The sequence below is a fragment of the Cupressus sempervirens genome, chromosome 1 (genome assembly GCF_028749045.1).
Source record: "Cupressus sempervirens isolate cs-2001-9-10 chromosome 1, ASM2874904v1, whole genome shotgun sequence".
NCBI lineage: Eukaryota > Viridiplantae > Streptophyta > Pinopsida > Cupressales > Cupressaceae > Cupressus > Cupressus sempervirens.
The window spans coordinates 173,674,473-173,692,486 of record NC_143118.1 but is presented as its reverse complement, the minus strand read 5'-3'; the positions used below and the strand labels follow the sequence as shown (position 1 = coordinate 173,692,486).

The 18,014-nt window shown below is 32.0% G+C and overlaps 2 long non-coding RNA genes across 3 annotated transcripts; both read left to right on the top strand.

Moving 5' to 3' along the window:
• The first annotated feature begins 2,311 nt into the window (after positions 1-2,311).
• On the top strand, positions 2,312-4,516 carry LOC149576698 (uncharacterized). Of its 2 annotated transcripts, none has more exons than XR_016362037.1 (2): positions 2,312-2,472; positions 4,028-4,516. It is a non-coding gene; the product is annotated as an uncharacterized LOC149576698 (long non-coding RNA). The 2 variants fall into 2 exon arrangements; XR_016362042.1 differs by lacking the exon at positions 4,028-4,516 and adding an exon at positions 2,913-3,213.
• Positions 4,517-5,000: 484 nt separating this feature from the next.
• On the top strand, positions 5,001-11,613 carry LOC149576697 (uncharacterized). The gene is made up of 4 exons (XR_016362026.1): positions 5,001-5,093; positions 5,473-5,552; positions 10,843-11,061; positions 11,185-11,613. It is a non-coding gene; the product is annotated as an uncharacterized LOC149576697 (long non-coding RNA).
• Positions 11,614-18,014: the final 6,401 nt, after the last annotated feature.

The following is an 18,014-nucleotide window of genomic DNA, read 5'->3' as shown; positions in this document are numbered from 1 at the left end:
TTGGGAGATTTTATTCACCATTTAGGCTCTTCAATCAATATTGAAAATTGATTCAATTTTCCTCTATGAGGTATATCAATAAATGGTTGGATTAATAATTTTTTTAGATCTAGACTTTTAATTATTTATTCTAATATTGATCATTAAAAGAATTATATGATTTACTAGTTTGATGTGGTTTCTCATCTCACAGTACCTAAAACAAATTTGACTTGCATATAATATTAGACGTTCAATACAAATCATATTTTTTAGCATGCATGAAATCTTTAGCCCTTAAACATGTTATCTATTTTGAGGGCTTATATCTTGATCACACTTCCATTTCATTAAAATTTTAAGACAATTATTTCTTGGGACAATTAGGTTCAATTTACACAAACTGCACAAATGTATATTTGTGAAAATACACTTGTATATGATTTAAATAGTTATTTATCTTTAATATCTCATACTTATTGATTGAAAATATCTATTAGGACTCAAATATGTCAAAAATGTTTTACTTATGCTAGAGTGAAGTTGAAAAATTAAAGAGGCATGCCCATTTAAAGCTATATAAAAATGTTTATGTAAAGTGAAATTATTAAATTAAAGATAAATAACCATTTAAAAGTTAAAGAATGCAAATTTCAAAACATTTAAAATATAGTTTAATATTTAATGATTTATAACTTATAATTAAATTAAGTAAGAAATATTAATATTTTCTTCACAATTAAAGATATAGTTAATTGTATTAATAATAAATAATAAAAGTAAAATAACGTAAATGTTAGTTTTTAATGTGATAAATATAAAATATAATTTATCAATATTGTTAGTCACCAAAGTCAAGTGGGAGAGGAGATGCCGAAGTGAAATTAATGAAGAGGGAAAAAATGAGTTTTTAATTGTTCTAAAAGTTGTCCATGTGAAATGAGGTCAAGTTGGGTTTCATATTTATTTTTCTCGTTTTCTCTATCATAGAGCACAAAGTTGAATATTGTAGCAGGTGTATCATACTTTCAAAGAAGTTTAACATAGACACTAAAATTAGATTTATCTTTATTCTCAAAATATTTTTAGTAGCTTTGTTTGTGGCACATTAATGTATGGAAGCAACAAAGAAGCCATGTGCATCCATAAACATCTTACCTATGCATTAAACAACAAACTAAGAGGTAGGGTTTTGAATTTGGATCATAAATCCCCCCTAGCATATATCTCTTTTTGTTATGGATTGAGTTCATCACATCCTAACTATTGAAAAATAATTGATATATTTAATTCCACACCATCTGTATGTTATCTATGGCTTGTGTAACTTATCATCTTTCATTAAATTCTATTTCCTCAAGCCTATACCCTAGAGACATAAGGAATATTTTGTTATAACAACGGAAAAGTTCATCAATACATATGATCTTCATTAAATGAAGTATTACCTATTCATTCCATTATCTTGATGTATTACTTTCTCACTTTCTTAAAGAATCCTGATAACAATAACCCATCCTTTTTTATTTTTATGGTTCATGCTTCAAATGACACATATCACTATCTCTTCCATTTCTTTAACATGAGCAGTGAGTGTTTCTTAATTAACATCAAGCATCTCCTATCATGATTATGTTTCAATTATTGTGTGTTGTTGTATAATTCATTGTTGGGTGTTGAATATTCATTGTGATCCATTATCTTTTCTTTCTTTGATATGTTTATTTTTGCCAATGTTGTACATCGCTAACTACTAGATGAAAAAAGCATTTTTATACCTTTTTATGTTACTCTTGTTTCTACTATTCTAGGTACATTGGTCACCTTTGATTTTTAATATCTCATTGTAATCGCTCTTCACACCTCCATTGCTATCTAGAATAAGTTTTATTTAGTTATGTGTTTGATGAGAAAAATTAAAATGACAAATATTCTCTCTTTTACTATGAAATATAAAACATCAATTTGTGTAAGATTGAAGTGGATTCATGAATTCATTATAAAATTTATCTAAAACTTTGAAATATAATATTTTATATTATTATAGGAGGATTATAAATGTAATGTTGTCAATAATTTTTTTTTAAAAATCTTAACAACTTCATATAATGTATACACTTCTAGAACATCTATCATCATAATGAGATTGGAAATTTTGTTAATAGATTTGTATCTAGCACTATAATAATATAAGTTTAATATGTTTTAATAATTATTTTTAATTAATATTTCTTGACATATTTCATAGAGAAATTTAAAAATATAGATATGATATTTAACCTATAGACCCTAACTAGCTAATCAAGGTAAATGTCTAATTTTGATAGTCTTCAGGAAAATAGAAAATTTGGCGGGTTTCTTTTGGCCGCTAGTTTTCGATTGATCAGTCTACCGCCAACTCTATAGATGTAGGTTCAACAATGGTGGACAAGGTGACTATCACCCATGCTCAATAGGAGATTCAAGTTTATCATTGGCTTTTATAGATAGAAGGTAGGCGAGTTAGGCCTCTAATTCCTTTTAAGGGTTTTCTCATGTCTCATTGCCCTGCTGCAATACGTTTGTAGGGTTTTGGCCCCTAGTCACCATGGTATAGGTTCCAAATTCAATGGGAGGAATTTTATTTTTTAGGCTATAGATGATAATTTGTTTTGAGACATTTATATTGGTAATGATTTTAAACAAAAATATATATAGTTGAAAACATGTTTTCATTCCTTTCTTTGAACTTGCAATCTTGCTTTCTTACATCATTGAAATTCATTCCCAACCATTGAATATTATTTTAGATGCTTAGAATATGGTATTGTATTTTTCGAATCCGTTGATGGTACACATTTAATTTTATTTTTAGTCATACCCTAGCAAAAGAAAGACAGCTAATCATGAAAGCTAGTGTTCCTTTTGATAAATCCCTTATTTCATTGTAATAGTTGGTGTTTTTCATGGGGCTAGTTAGATGCACAAGATGGCACTGGAATTTACCTCAAAAAATATTATTGGAAAAGGCATATATGGTATCAAGCTAGTTGGTTTATGATTGCAAGAATCAAGTTTGATTCTTTTTCACAACCCCACTTTGTTTGGTTAATGTTCTATATGAATTGAAGATGGGTTGGTTATTGAATATGCTTGAAGTGGATGCATATATTTTGTTTGTATATCGGTCTGTTGGATTGAAACCAAATCATACATGTTGAATGCATTAATTAGTATCGAGCTTTGTATTTTAAATGACATGGCATCAGTATGTTAATGGAATCTCTAATTGGATATGGTTTCATTTTGGTGATAAAGATATGCAAAAAATTAGTTTCTGTTCTATTACATGCATGGTATCGACTTCATCCAAAATGTTTTGCTCACTCATGTTGATTGAACCGATTCAAGTTTTGGAGATTTTGTAAAGGAATGCCTTCAAGTGGATCATCAAAAAGTGAATGTATTTGTATTAAAGAATCAACTGACTTGAAATAAGTCACATGTGATCAATTTTTAATGGTAGTGCTAATTTAATTAAAGTTTGGAAGTGGGGCTTGGTAAGGCATGCTCTAATATATTCAATCAGTCCCATGATAGTAGAAATCAATACCAAAGAGAAGAGCATATCTTCCATCTTAACCATTGGATTTTTCTTATTTTTTGACATGATTTGTGAAATCTAATTAGGAAGACTTTGACCAAAGTAATTTTCTTAATTCAATCTATAGTAAAAGATATGAAGGTCTGAGTACAGGTCTAGAATTCTCCAAAATTTTGCAATATGACAGACAGTATCATGGCATGTGAATTTTTTTTTAATGTTATAAGAACTACGAGAATCTATGGGAATATTGTTGAAGTTGTAAAAATGAATCAGCGAATGAAGGGCTTAGTGTGTGTTAAGAGGACATGGTGAGTTTCTTTAAGGGTTAATAGGACTCTACCATATGTGTTAATGGTTGAGTAGAATATCAATATGGGCCCTTAAATGTATTGAGTTTTGAAAGAAATACTAGCAGCCCAAACATGTTTTTGGTTTATGTGACATTGCTCCTCATATTTGCAGATTTAGTGAAAGTTTGAAATGGTTTGGAGATTCTCTCTGCATCAAATTTTTTCTCTATTTATTATCTATGCATTTAGTTGAGGCTTCTACATGGAGTATGCTACACATGCCATGGGAAGTTTGTGAAGTGACCACACAAGCTCTTAGGATTGCTACTCAAGGAGAAGCGACAGGGGTTTGAAATCAAGAGATGGAACATTGAACTGAACTTCAAGATATGTATATGTTATTGTGATCTCTTTAGGCTTCTCTCTAGAAGAAAAATTAAAATCTAATTGAACAATTTTAGAAGTTTTGAAAATCATAAGTGTAATATTTTCAAGGCTAACCACTAGGGGTTATATACCACAATAGCGAGCAAGGGCTTAAAAATTCTGAAGAGAATTGTCAATTCATAGCTTTGGGCTTGAGTATTAGTACAACTGCAGTGACTGAACAATGCTGATTCATTTTATATTGGGCAAAAATACTAAATACATGTTTTAAGAATTCCTTAAGCAATTTCCACATAAAAAAGAAAGTATGTTACAAAAATATTTGGACCTTATTTTCCATTGAAAATATCTTAAGAATGTTCATGTTCCAAAATTCATTCAATATAATTGTTTAAGGATTCTGGTTTTGACTGAGAGAAAAGTTAAACATATCAAATTTTTATTAACAATATAAATCATGTTTCCTTTATTTCCATTTTTTCTATTTCTTGTCATAAGTTTTCTTAGTTTTACATGGTATGCAGCACGAGTTGAGTTCACAGGAAAATAAAATGAAGGAAAAATGTCTTCTGTAAGGGGCTTTTAGCAGGTTTCAGATGAGAGCTGCAAAATCTCTTAGATTGAGATTTGAACCTGTGCTCGACAAAATAAAGGTATTAGAGGATCCGCATTTTCTCTTCTGATATCTCTGGTCTTTGAGTGAGTGTAAGTGAATTATAACCAGATAGAGACTAATCTTATTTCTATCAGGCTATGGTAGAGTACCTGATTAGGGTGTTTTTTGGAACAAGACTTCTTGCTTCAATTGCTATTGTCTATACAACAATTATGGCTATTTTCTCTGGTAGAAGGTATTTGCCCATATTTATCTTTTACCTTTGGAGCCCTAACTTGTTTTATAGATTAAGTCGTGTAGAGTTTGATAGTTGGTAGATTGCATTTATAATTATAGCTTACAATTTATATGTTTTCTAGTTAGTGTATATGCAAAATATGCAACTCCATATCTGATGTGGGGAATGAGGCCTTAATCGTTTAGGGAGTTTAAATTTCCAAAAAGTTTTATTCTTCAAAATTTGTACATTTTGATATTAAATGGAGCTAGTTTTTTTGGCACTGTATTCAATCATTAAAGCTTTCTAAATAACTTAATAAGATTATATATACTGAGAAAGAATGAAAGGCCTAATGTTTATTTTAAAAATATTTTCAACTTGGTTATCTTGATAGCGAGGATGACAACCGTGGGAGATGCCGGAGGTCCTATGATAATCCAGGATTAGGCAGTTCATACAATATAGGATTATCTGGTAATTTGTCTGAAACATGTTTCTTATTATATGTGATTTTCAGTTTTATTTTCATATCATGCTTCTGAGTTTTTGTTTTTATGGAATACATGCATGATGTTCCTTTAGAAGGAAAGTTTCAAAGCATATAAATTTATGAAATCTCATTTTTAGTAACAAATATGCATGCATAAAATTACAATATTGCATTCAAGGATGGCTGCCAAAAGTCTAACAAAAAAAAATATAATATATTATCTAAGGTTCTAGCAGGGACATTACTATCATGGTGGAATAATATCTCTTTCTCTATTTACCAGCAAGATTTTACTTGTATTATGTATGAGTAAACAATATTGAATCATATTATGTGTATAGAAGTATATGCCTAGAAGTGTTTATTTCAGCTGGAGGTTTACAACTTGTAGCATGATTGCATAGTGGACCCTGTAACATGATTTTCACATGAAATCATTTATTTTCCTAGTGCATTTCCTGATCGAACACAATAGATGCCCTTGCTGGTGCATTTAAAATATTCAGTCAAAATTGGTAACTCACACATCAAATTTATGTTATGTCACATGATACATGGATTTCACCACTCTTTCACAAATCATATGCCCTAATGACCATTATCACCAACAATAGCTCCATTATACAATTTCTTCCCTGATATCACTTTACTTTGTCACTTCTTTTTAATTGCAATGTCAACACTACTTAAATGTGACAAAATTCCATCACTTGTGTTAGCAAGTGTTACTTGCATTGCATTTGCCTCAAAAAATTTATTGTAAGTGGATCTGCACTTAAACTATATTTTACATAAAACTTTTTAAATATGAATTTATTTACTATCCAGGTTTTGCTAAATTGAAAACATTTGAGTCAGGTCAAAGTATGCAAACCATGGTTTGTATAGTCAATAGGTGGTTGTAGTTGTTGATGAGGTTTTGTTGAAGTCTGTTAAAGTCTACTCATCACTACCAAAGTGTTTTCAAAGATGGACTTGCTTTTGAAGTGAATGTATCTACTCACAAAGTATGATGGTAGGAGTGGCTGGAAATTTTAGTAGATGGCTGCTAAGTTGTAAGTAATTTGATGTTGATGCGATAATTGCTACAGAAGGAAGCATCTTGTTGCGGAAGTTATTGCAATCCTATGGAAGTGCATTTTTTTTTGTTGTAGTTGCTAGCATGGAGGAAGGTCATTGACTTAGTTCTTATCCATATGGATGATGATTCAAACAACTAAGATGAAAAATAATTGGCAATGCCAATCTTCTATAAAAGCGTTGTAGGGACGAACAAATAAACAAATTATTGTTCCCAAATGATATTTATATGGATGTCACATTGCCTAGACAATAAATATCCATATTCCAGGTTGTTTGATTTTCCACTGAAAAAAAAAGGGAACATGATTTGAAAAAGGGTCAAAACTCTTTTATGAGGTATTTTTGGCCTATACAAGATACTCTCTATTGTAGTATGAATGCCCAAGGCTAGAAGCTTGAGAAGAGAAATGCTACAATGAACTCACAAATTTGTTGGATCTTTATAGGATGCTACAACACTTAACTCCTTTTCTATGTAGAGGTGGTAGCACACTCCAGGTTGAGTGTGCCCAACATGACCAGATGGTTCAGTGGTTGACTTTGACTAGTTTGACACACCATCAGCACATTCATACCTATTTTTGAGTCAATGCTGCACTCTTTCACCATGCTAGAGTCCACAACAAATCTAACCATAGGAATTATTAAAGATGTCTCTTCTATGTTTGTTGCAAAAAATAATTTTCCTTTTTCCTAAAGGTGCATCCTCAAAAGCACTATTTTTCTCTTCAATTGAGAGTTTTCTATGCAGTGCAAATGTAATTGTTGAGGGCTTCTAAAGCTTATCTCGAGCTCAATCTACTTCAAACTGAGAAGTTAAAAAATCATGAATTGCTCCTTCCTCTTCTTTTGCATGCATAAATATTAGCAATGAAAAAATTTGTATTTTATAGTCTCCTACATCATTTACAAAACACTTAATGTTAATGTCTATAGGAAAATTCCTTCTGGAACATGATAAATTATGCAACCACAAAAAATTTGATAATGTACTTAAGTTTGTTCTATTTTACTTCCAACATATGGATATTCCAATGATCTAAAATAGACATATTTTATGTCTGTGGCAAAGGAATTATCCCCTCTTCTTCATTGTTTGTTTTTGAACAATGTATATATGTATTTGCAATATCAACCATGTATTTCATGTTTCTAATGGATGGTAGTGAGTGCAGTATTTCAGAGACAATGAGAGGATCTCCAACATTTGTGATAATTATGATTTAAACATTTATTTCACATCTTCTCCTTATGGCTTGCAGAGATCATTAATTAGGGTGCCATACACAAAAATATTAGGGGAATTGTAGGTTTTATCATCTCAGCATATAATCTTCTCTAACTCATTTGTACATTCCATCAATAAGGGTGTATCTATAATAATACGAGGGGAACAATGTGTACCTCATTCTGTCCAAAATTCAAAGTACAAATGGTTTTTATCATTCAAATTATCAAGTCAGAGCAACCTTCATTAGTGTTTTCTAGTCCAAGCTAACAGTGAAATACTACAACACCACTAATATGAAAGGAATTCAGGTTTCTGAAGAGGCTGAATATAATCCTTCAGGGGATGTGATAGAGGACTAGGAAAGACAAAATGAAAATTAGATTCCAGGAAGAAAATTGGTGAGAAATTCAAGCTGTCAAACAGAATAATAGAATATGGCAAAGGACATACATCATTCCATATCAAATCAAAGTATTTAATTGAGAAGAAAATGCCAGAAGCACTTGCCAGATCTAATTACTCTCATGCCAGCTAGCTAATTATCAGTGTGCATGAATTTTTGGGAAAAATAGATTTTGAGTGAGATTCCCTTAGTGTTGGGTGCACTTGTGGTATTCTTGGCATACAAGTGGAACAAAAAGAAGATAAATTGTTGATCAATATGTATGATGGTGATAGTTCAGTGCTGGTAGTTTCTTTAGAATTGATGGACCCATGGTGCTATCAATTGATGAATTCTTTTGGTTTCTTTTTGTTTCCACCATGTTGGGTTATAATAGGGATTCAACCTCTTGCCCTTTAATTGATGAGATTTTCTATGCCATACTATTGACTTTTAAAATTTATTTGTCATAACCCCACCAGTCTCTAAGATCACCATAGTATAAATAAATTTAACTTAAGCATTCTATGAGGATTCAATAAGGGAAAGGGGAATTTTAATATAAAATAAAATAAATTAAGGATCAAAGATTTCTATTGTAAACAACCTAGTCTTTTGTTTTCTGTGTCTGTAAAAAGAAGGATCAAAGTTATCCATTGTGGGTAAATCTATTGTCTAAAGTATATTTTGGGCTCTGCTGTGAAACAAAGCTTTCTCTTATAAACCTTTGTCTGTAAACAAAGATGAAGCTCTTTGTTTTTAATTAATTTAAGTGCCATTGATCAAAACTGTGAACTCGATGGAGTTTTGAAAGGAACTAAAGACCTTGTACAAAAAAAAGGCTACAAGGAAGAACACGGAAACACTATGTAGTTAGCCTCAAGGCTAGAAAGGCCCCAATAAACAAAACAGAAGAACAGTGGCACAGAAACCACTGATACAACCAGGGATGTTTGAAGCCAAATCTATCCAAAGCGCTCGGAAGAGAAGTTAAACCCAAATGGGTCATTTTAATTTTCTTTGAAAAACCATTCTCAGCCAAAGGAGAAGTATATGAATATTTTTATTATTAATGTTGGCTCCCCTCAAGTCCTTACAGAATCCAAAACTTTAAGGTCCAAACTCTTACCTAAATTCAAAGAAAGATTATGAACCAAAAGACAGTAGAGAGGCCCAAATTATTTCCTTCAACAAAAATCACTGAGTTCTGAGTATGGACTTTTTGGACTGAATATGGAGCTCATCTTTGAAATCCTGACATGAGTTGGGAAAATCCCTACTCAAAGGCCTATGTGTGAGTGAATCTGTAAGGAAGAATCACAGTGGATAACCATCCCCTAGACTCCCAACTTGGAGTAAATAACCATAGAGGATAATCCGCTCCCAGGCTTCCTACTGGTAGTAAAGCTTGATCATTTTTGGTAATAGCTTTCCAATCTCAACACAAACTCATAATCTATCCAAACTCAATTGTTCTTGTCATTTGTGATGCTACTGATTGCCAAGAAAAAGCATAAGCAATACCTCTAAAATCTCTTGATTCCACTATTTTTAAGATCTCTTGGTCTTCCTTTTCCATTGCATGGGTTGAGGCAGATTTCCCAACCCTTATTTTATAGAACAATTTTCAACTTTTTGTGATAGTCTTTGTATGCACAATGATAGCAGCTTTGCAGCTTGTATTAAAGAATGGGTAGTATATAAAATATTTGATATACTCTATTTTTAGTTTTATTTTTGATGAATTGAGTTGAAGCTTTTACGTAAGAAGGTTGTGGTAAACTAAGAAAAAAATGAGCCTTTTATTTTCTGTATGACTCCAAAAAGGGAGAACATAACTGTGTATTGTGTGTAAAGTTGTAAACAAGTCTGTTGTCCAAAGTTATTTTGAGCTTAGTTGTAAAGAAATTTGAAGCTCTTTGTTGACTTGATATTAATAAAACATATTTTTCTGTTGATGACTGTTATTAAAATTTGTTCACATTCCTTTGCCTTTTGCTTCAAGATGTTAAGACAATGGGTGTTGGAAACTTGTATGCCTCCTCTCTTCTGGCTACTCAAGGTCTCCAAGCCATAAACTTTCCTGAGTTTTCTAATATTTAAACATGTTTCTTTATGTCACAACCTGTTTTCCCTCAAATCGAATAAATTAGTGAACTTAATTTCACATAGATTTTATTCTTAAAAAATTCTTATTGTTTTTAAAATTAAAATTGGTATTAGTTGTTGATTATTATGGTTAAAATGAATGTGGTTAATTTTAAACCTATTAATTCACACCACTAATCTCTTTCTCAAAAACTTTCTTGAATCAGTTAATAGATTAGTTATGAAGATTGAGTAAGTTGGTTATGCAGAGATGCCCCAAAATATTTTGCTTTCTTGAGGGAGAATTGTGTACAACATCTGTGTGTTGACATGATTTATGTAGTTTGTAGAATGTAACATGCATTCAATCCAACACCTCTACCCTCAACAAGTAAACACCAAATCTCCGTGTGACCTATTTTATTAAAACTCTGCATTTCATTACTAGATTTACTTTCTGAATCAGTTAAGTATTCATTGGCATTATTAGAATGTTGATCCAGCCTTTTGACTAGAATTACTCTGTCAGGCAATACATTTCTTAGCAAATTTCAAAGATTTGACCACCCATCTTCCTCTTTCAACCCATCCTAAGGGCAAATGGAGGCATTAAAAGGTGACTGGGAGAATGGATGTTGGGACGAAAGGAAGGTGACTTTGAATAGAGTAAAATGTAGCTGAAGTGGATAAGCAGCTAGAAATCACCTAGGTAAGATTTATTTTGTTCTTTTCTCTTTATAATAAGAGATTGGTTTTTAAACAGTGAGATTCTTGATACATATATCCAGAACCAAATAATACAGAATGATCCAATTGTTTGCTATGGTTGTAGTTATGGAGGCCATTGTGGCCATGCTTATTTCAATAGATTTGCCCCTAATCCACAAGGTGCTGAGAAAGATTAATTATACAACGAGCAGCAGGATGTCTTCTGTAGTAGGGACTCTTGCAATTACAATGTTTGTGATTTTGGGGTCTAGTATCAATAGCATTGCGAAAATACAAGGTCAAAGCGGGGAGCTTGGTGCAATTACTCCCACGGATCAAATTCTCTTGTAAACCCACATGCTTGAGGCTTCTTTTATTGATTGGAATCCTTTTTGTCTGATTTTGGTCGACCATGGGGAAAGAGGATTAAAGATGCAGTCTTCTTGAAATAAAAGCTTCTATGGTGCCTTGCTGCCCCTACAGTTGCAGTTTACATGATAAACTATCTAATGAGCATGGTTACATGAATACTTTGTGGTCATCTGGGGAACTTGGAGCAGCAAATTGATGACCAGCGTTAACCCAGGTTCTTTGTTATTATTTCTTTTGTCAAATGCTTGATATTTGTGCTTCATTTCAGAGTTATGAGTGTGTGGGAATGAATGGAATTGTTTATGTTGGTAGATGTCAGTAGCATGTTATTGTAAATTTTCTTGAAATTTGAACTACTTTGTCTGCTTAAGGAAATGAACTTAGTAACTTAGAAGGTCTGGTTAGTTATCTATGAGGCAAATGGGTCAGATTGTGTAGGGGTCAGATCTGTCCATTCTACCAAGTAAACACTAGCTATTAAATGGACAACTACGTAGACCATTAGTAATCATAGCAAAGCAGTCCCTTGTGTTAAATGATGATTTAATGATCCATCAACCAAATCAAGTGAAATGCAATAAATGAATGGTTTTATTGCTTTTTGCTGGTCTGTCCATACAGTGACTCTCTCCCATACAAAATGACTTCAAATAATTTATAAGACTTTTCTCTAACTACCCAACTGATCTCCATTCAGTTTTGATTGATTAAGATGCTAAACAACACTTAACATGATTTCCCACCAATTTACATAGTTGTAATTCAAATATTTGAATTTACAACTTATTAAATTATTAATCTATGACATTTTTGACTTATCTAAATTATAAGTTGACACTCCTAGAGACACTTAAACTAATCTAGAATCTCATCAAACTAAATTTTTTCTCATGGACACTATTGGCCCTTATTACAATAATTTTATGCATGGAAGCATCATTAGGACCATTAAGGTCTTTACACAAACAAATCATTTTTTATCATAAGAAACCATAATAGGCTTCAACATAGCTAAGTTGACTTTGTTTGATGTCATGATCCCTCCTTCACTCCTTGGTAACATGAAACAACTTCTTTCCTTCTGGGATGCTCCTACATCAATGGGACTCTAGAAACTTTGATAACTTTTTTATCTCAAATCTTTCAGAACCCAACTGTTTTGTTTATATGAATGGAGGCTAGGTCTTTGCTAAATTAGCCCTTAATTGACCGCCATGGTACTTAATTATTCTACCTATGTTATAATTTGAACTAGTATAAAAAAACAAGGCATTTGCAGCTTAGAATCTATGGTGAAATCTTCTATTACTAACCCCATTTCTATACAATGAGCCACAAGCCAAATATGGAATACTGGTTTTTAATGAAAATGATAAAATTTAGATTATAGTTGGAATCAACATTCACTGGAGGATTCTCTTGAACTACATAGACTTCTTATACTACATGTTGTCTAACTTAACATCTCACATCTGGCTATCACCCTTCTTGTGTGCAATGGGGAAAGGAGCTTTCGTCATTAATTACAAAATTTGGCATATTAGCCTAGTTCAATCACACATTTAGCATCATGTTTAAGTCCATTTCATCATCTTTGTTTATCTAGACTCTCTAGGCTGCTCTTCCATGCTTGCAACTGTTCCACCAATTTCTTTGGATATTACACTAGTTTGTGGTGTTTTTTGTTCCTCCCAAACTATGTGATGTGTAATCTTGCATTTCCTATTTGGTGGTTACCCTTTTGTCTAACCTGGGAAAACGAGTCTCCATTGTTCATTGCATAAATTGTTACATTTGGACCAAGCTAATTTTTTACACTTTCAAGTTTTAACACCAATATCAAGGTCCACATTATCATTTTTAGATAATTTTCCTCTCTAGATCTTGAAAGTCTTCTATTTCTTTTATTACTTTCTCTACAAACTTTTCTTCAGTTTCTTTTGATGTTCCACGGGTTCCGTGATTTGTCATCAAACTTAAAAATCTGGATTAGTATTGGAGGGGGGTAAAGGTAAAAATTGACAAGCAGAAAAAGTTAAACAAGCTCAATAGGATCTATGTCAATTTTGGTAGGATATAATTAATATGGTTCATAATTCCTTTTGATCTGTACTTCTCACAATCTAAACATTTTCCATGGGAAACTGGGACCTCTATTCCTTTGTTTCTAGGAAAGCTAGTGGGTGAAGAATTTGAGCATTTTATTTATGAATTTTATGATAAATATTGCTTCTTGGAACTACCATTTTTTTTTGTAAATGTGTGTGATCGTGGCAGATAGGGTGACCCTTTGCCTTAGAGCTAATTGGATTAGCAGCTACAGTTACAAAAGGAAATAGTTGGTCGAATGTGTGAACTTGGATTGTCTCTTAGTACCAATTTTATTTTTAAGAGCATTAGTTTAGCTACATTTAGCTCTAGCATGTTTTCTAACATAATTCTTGATAATATTTATAATTCTAAATGTTTTATCGATTGAGTTCAAATTTTTAAATTTATTTTGATATGAAAGAATGGAAGTTATATTAAAATATAGAGAAATAATGCAAAAATTTAGGATATGAGTGTTTTTGCTACATCTAGATTGTCTAAGATGTTGGACAGTAAGGACCAAGATCCATGGCTGGTTTTGTAGATCTACTTATATCAAAGACATCTCTACACGATTGTTTGGGGTTATACATATTGTGGATACTCGTTGTTTGGAGATTTTATCATCAAGATTAAATGACATCACAGATTGTAATCATACTTTAAATTTTGACTTTTTGATCTGATATTGAATAATTTGTCTATTTATGTCTCCTAATCAATCTTTAACTGTGCATTTCAAACAAAATACTGTAGGGTAGAAGATCATCTAGAATAGTTAATGATTTGATCAAGAAAATGCCTTTGAATTATTTCAAACTTCTGCTCCCTCTTTGATATTTGCATGGTTAACTTCAATGTCCTTGACTGTTTCAAGTGCTTTATCATCATAGGATTTGTACTTGGAATGCAGTCTTCATGATACTTTGTGTTCACTAAGTACCAAATCAATCAAGGGGCCGAATGGGTGATATGTGAACTCAACATTTTGCACATATTCTGCTGTGGATTTTGAGTATTCCTTTCAACATGTTGTTCAATTTGTTTCGCTCTTCTGATAATAATCCGTTATCTGTTTTATGTCACTTTTCAAGATTTTCAAGTGAAATGATATAGGAGATATTATGTGGATTTTGTTCTCAAGCTTGCATGCACAGTTTAGAAAGGCTTAGTGTGCATCCATGAGCACTTGGAGAAATTTAATGACATACTCATATTATAATTGTCCTTGATGTGTCAATCATCATAATGACACCTCTAAGATTATATCTACCATGGACTGGAGTCCTTCAGATGCTAAACTCCTAGAACTTTTGAATTCATGCATTTTGAACCAGTAGACCTTAGATATGAAACTGAGCAAATTGTACTTTTGAACTTGAAACTAAACTTTCTGTATCTAATTGGGTCATTTGAACTTAGACTGTTGAACTAGACATAGAACCTCTGAACCTTGAACTTTTAAAGTTTGAGTTTCAAGTTTAGTAGTTCACCCCCAATGCTCCTTCATGAAAAATTAACTTCAAAAACACATTGTTAACAAGATGAATATAAGATATCAAGACAATTTAGGATATTTATATATGAGGCTTAGATTTAATTTTTTTAAACTTTTTTGCCAAAGGCAAGAAAAAAATAGGTATGAACTTTGCCAAGTTTGGTAACCATTAACTTTCATCTAGTGGTCCTTATTTCACCTTCTTCTTTGATATCTCTCTGTAGTTCTTTCCACCATAATGCAGCATGCCCCTTCAATTTTGTGTCATTGCAATTTGGTTTCTCTATCTCACCACAACCCTTTTGATAGGAAATACCAAAGTCCTTTTGAATACTAATATTCACTAAAGCAATAGTAGTGGCACCAACAGAAGGTTGAGTCTAGTGTTTGTAATATGGCAATGGTCTTTACTGATATACAATTGTGTGGTATGCTTCATCCTTGACAACCTTAGCACTACATATATGTTCTCATTCAACTTTGAAATCTCTGTTTGGGGACCTTCCACTAGTTAGTGCATGGTGCCATACCATACATTAACTAGCATTTATCAAATAATAGAAACACTGTGAGGCTAGGTAGGTTGAGCATTTATGTACTCTTTTGATTCAGAGTTAGCTTTGCTATTGCATCATATTCTAGATAGTCCCTCATTATCTATCATAGGAAGTTGCTTAAGATATTCTAGTGGAGTGTTGGTTTCCCATACACAAAAACACTAAACTAAATTATTTTCTTCTGATTCATTCAAATGTCTCGGTGACATCCTACATTTGAGTGTTGTTTAGGTTCTGGATATCAAAATAGTAAAATAGAAGTTTGTCAAGAGAGAATCAATGAATTTTTGAATTCGTTACATCGTTCAGAATCAAACATAGGTTGGAAGTCTTAGGTGGACAATATCAAGAAGTTAAATATTCTCTCATTTCTCTATGTACTTTAATATAGTTGTGCATGCATGTAATTTTGGAGTTGAACACCAAAACCATGACAAATTCAATAAGAGCCAACAATGAAGGTTGCTTATTTTTTTTTTTTAGTATTACTTGCCTAATGCTTGATATGCTTTATTTTGTTGCGGCTCATTTGTCCGTCTACCTATACCCAAAATTGTTTCATTGTATGGTGATGGGTCTAGGACGTGCAATAAACTAGTTCCACCATTACAAGTTACATTACATCTCCGTCAAGGTATTTGAGTTCTCCTAATATAGTTCTATGCTATATAGTGTGTAACAATTGTATTGTGAATGCACTGTTTGTTTTGTATATTCACACTCCTATGTATTCCATGTGGACAAATATTTGTTAATTCTACCCTTAGGCATAGAATATGCTATGCTAATACAAAAATGTTATTAATCCTCATCACTAAAGTTGGATTGTATTAGTACTGTAGGACCTTATTTGTGGCCTTTTGGCGAAATTTATGATCTACATATATTAGGATGTTACCATGTGCCAAAATTTATGAACTATTTTTAGTCCAATGTTTTGTTCTTCACTACTGTAACTCCTTTGACATGAAAGTTTCCATTCAAAAGAGTTCTGTGTAGTATACAACTTTTGCAACAAGAAAATTAGTATAAAATGCATTTTCTGTGGAATCTAGATTACTAGAAAATTGTGTACTCTACGGGTATTAGGATACAAGCACAAAAAGTTAGGGATTGTTTCATAGTAGTAGCCATTCTAAACTTGAGGTGAGGTATATTTATTGTTTTTAGTTTTACTAAGAATTTTCATCATTCTTATCTTAGTGTAATGATTTGTATCTGCTCAGTTGACTATATTTATCTCAATGCACAAACTCTTACCATGGTCTAAAATATTCTTCTCCATGATATGTATGTCCAATTACTTTGTCCTCTTCGTTGCTTATCATTTCCTTATCACTACTTTTGTGTCTTTGCATAGTGTGCTTGATTGGTGACATGAATGCTTCTTATTTTCAATGTTGCTTCATATATTTTATCCCCCATAGAAATTATTTTTTGTTGCTCTATATGCACTATAAAACTTTGAAAATTCATAGAGTTTGATCACCATATGCAATTGATAGGGAAATGTTACAATTATATACTATTCCAAATGCAACGATTCACGTTTGAAGTTTGAACTTAACCTTGATACGTAGACCTTTTTTAGGATCCTTGCAACTCCTAACATATGGGTGATGAAGAGGGAGACCATTCATTCAAGTTTAGAATAAGAGATATCCATCAGAGACCATAACAAATATGTTAGCTATAATGGGTATAAAAAGGCTACAATGCATAGGGGGCCTAGAGTGACATGACATTAAAGAATAACTTGTTTGTGTATGATTCTGATTTTCACGAGTCACATCTTCATAAAAAATGAAATGGACATGTAATATCTTGGATAACATTATTTTTTGGTATTAAAAATATTAGAGTAAAAATTTTCCTTTGGTGGGGATAGCTTATGACCTATTTTGTCTTTATTGCAGCTGACTATCGTGCACAATTTGAGAAGCTAGAATACATTGAAGAAGACTATTAGAAGGAGCTAGAATAGATTGAGAAGGTAAGATAGATATATGTATCTCTCTCTCTCTCTCTCTCTCTCTCTCTCTCTCTCTCTCTCTCTCTCTCTCTCGTATTAGTTTTACAACAGTGAGTAACAAGTGTAGTTTGAAAGATTTGTTTGATATGGATTAAAATGTTTTAAGTTTGAACATTTTACATATATTGCAATTTGTTGTAGGTTTTTGTTCCTCTATTAGAGAAATGTAAGAAATATGGAACGACAATCCACACTTGCACAAATCATGGAAGTCTTCCTAATCGGATCATGAGTTACTATGGTGATTCTCCTAGGGGAATGGTAAGTTCATCTGTAATTTATATTTCTATCAAGTTGGGTGTATAGATTGTATGTTTAAGTAAATTTTATTTTACTCTGCTAGAAAATTATTTTATGCCCATAAGTAATGTTAGTTATATTTTTTTGAACATACTAATGTCCAT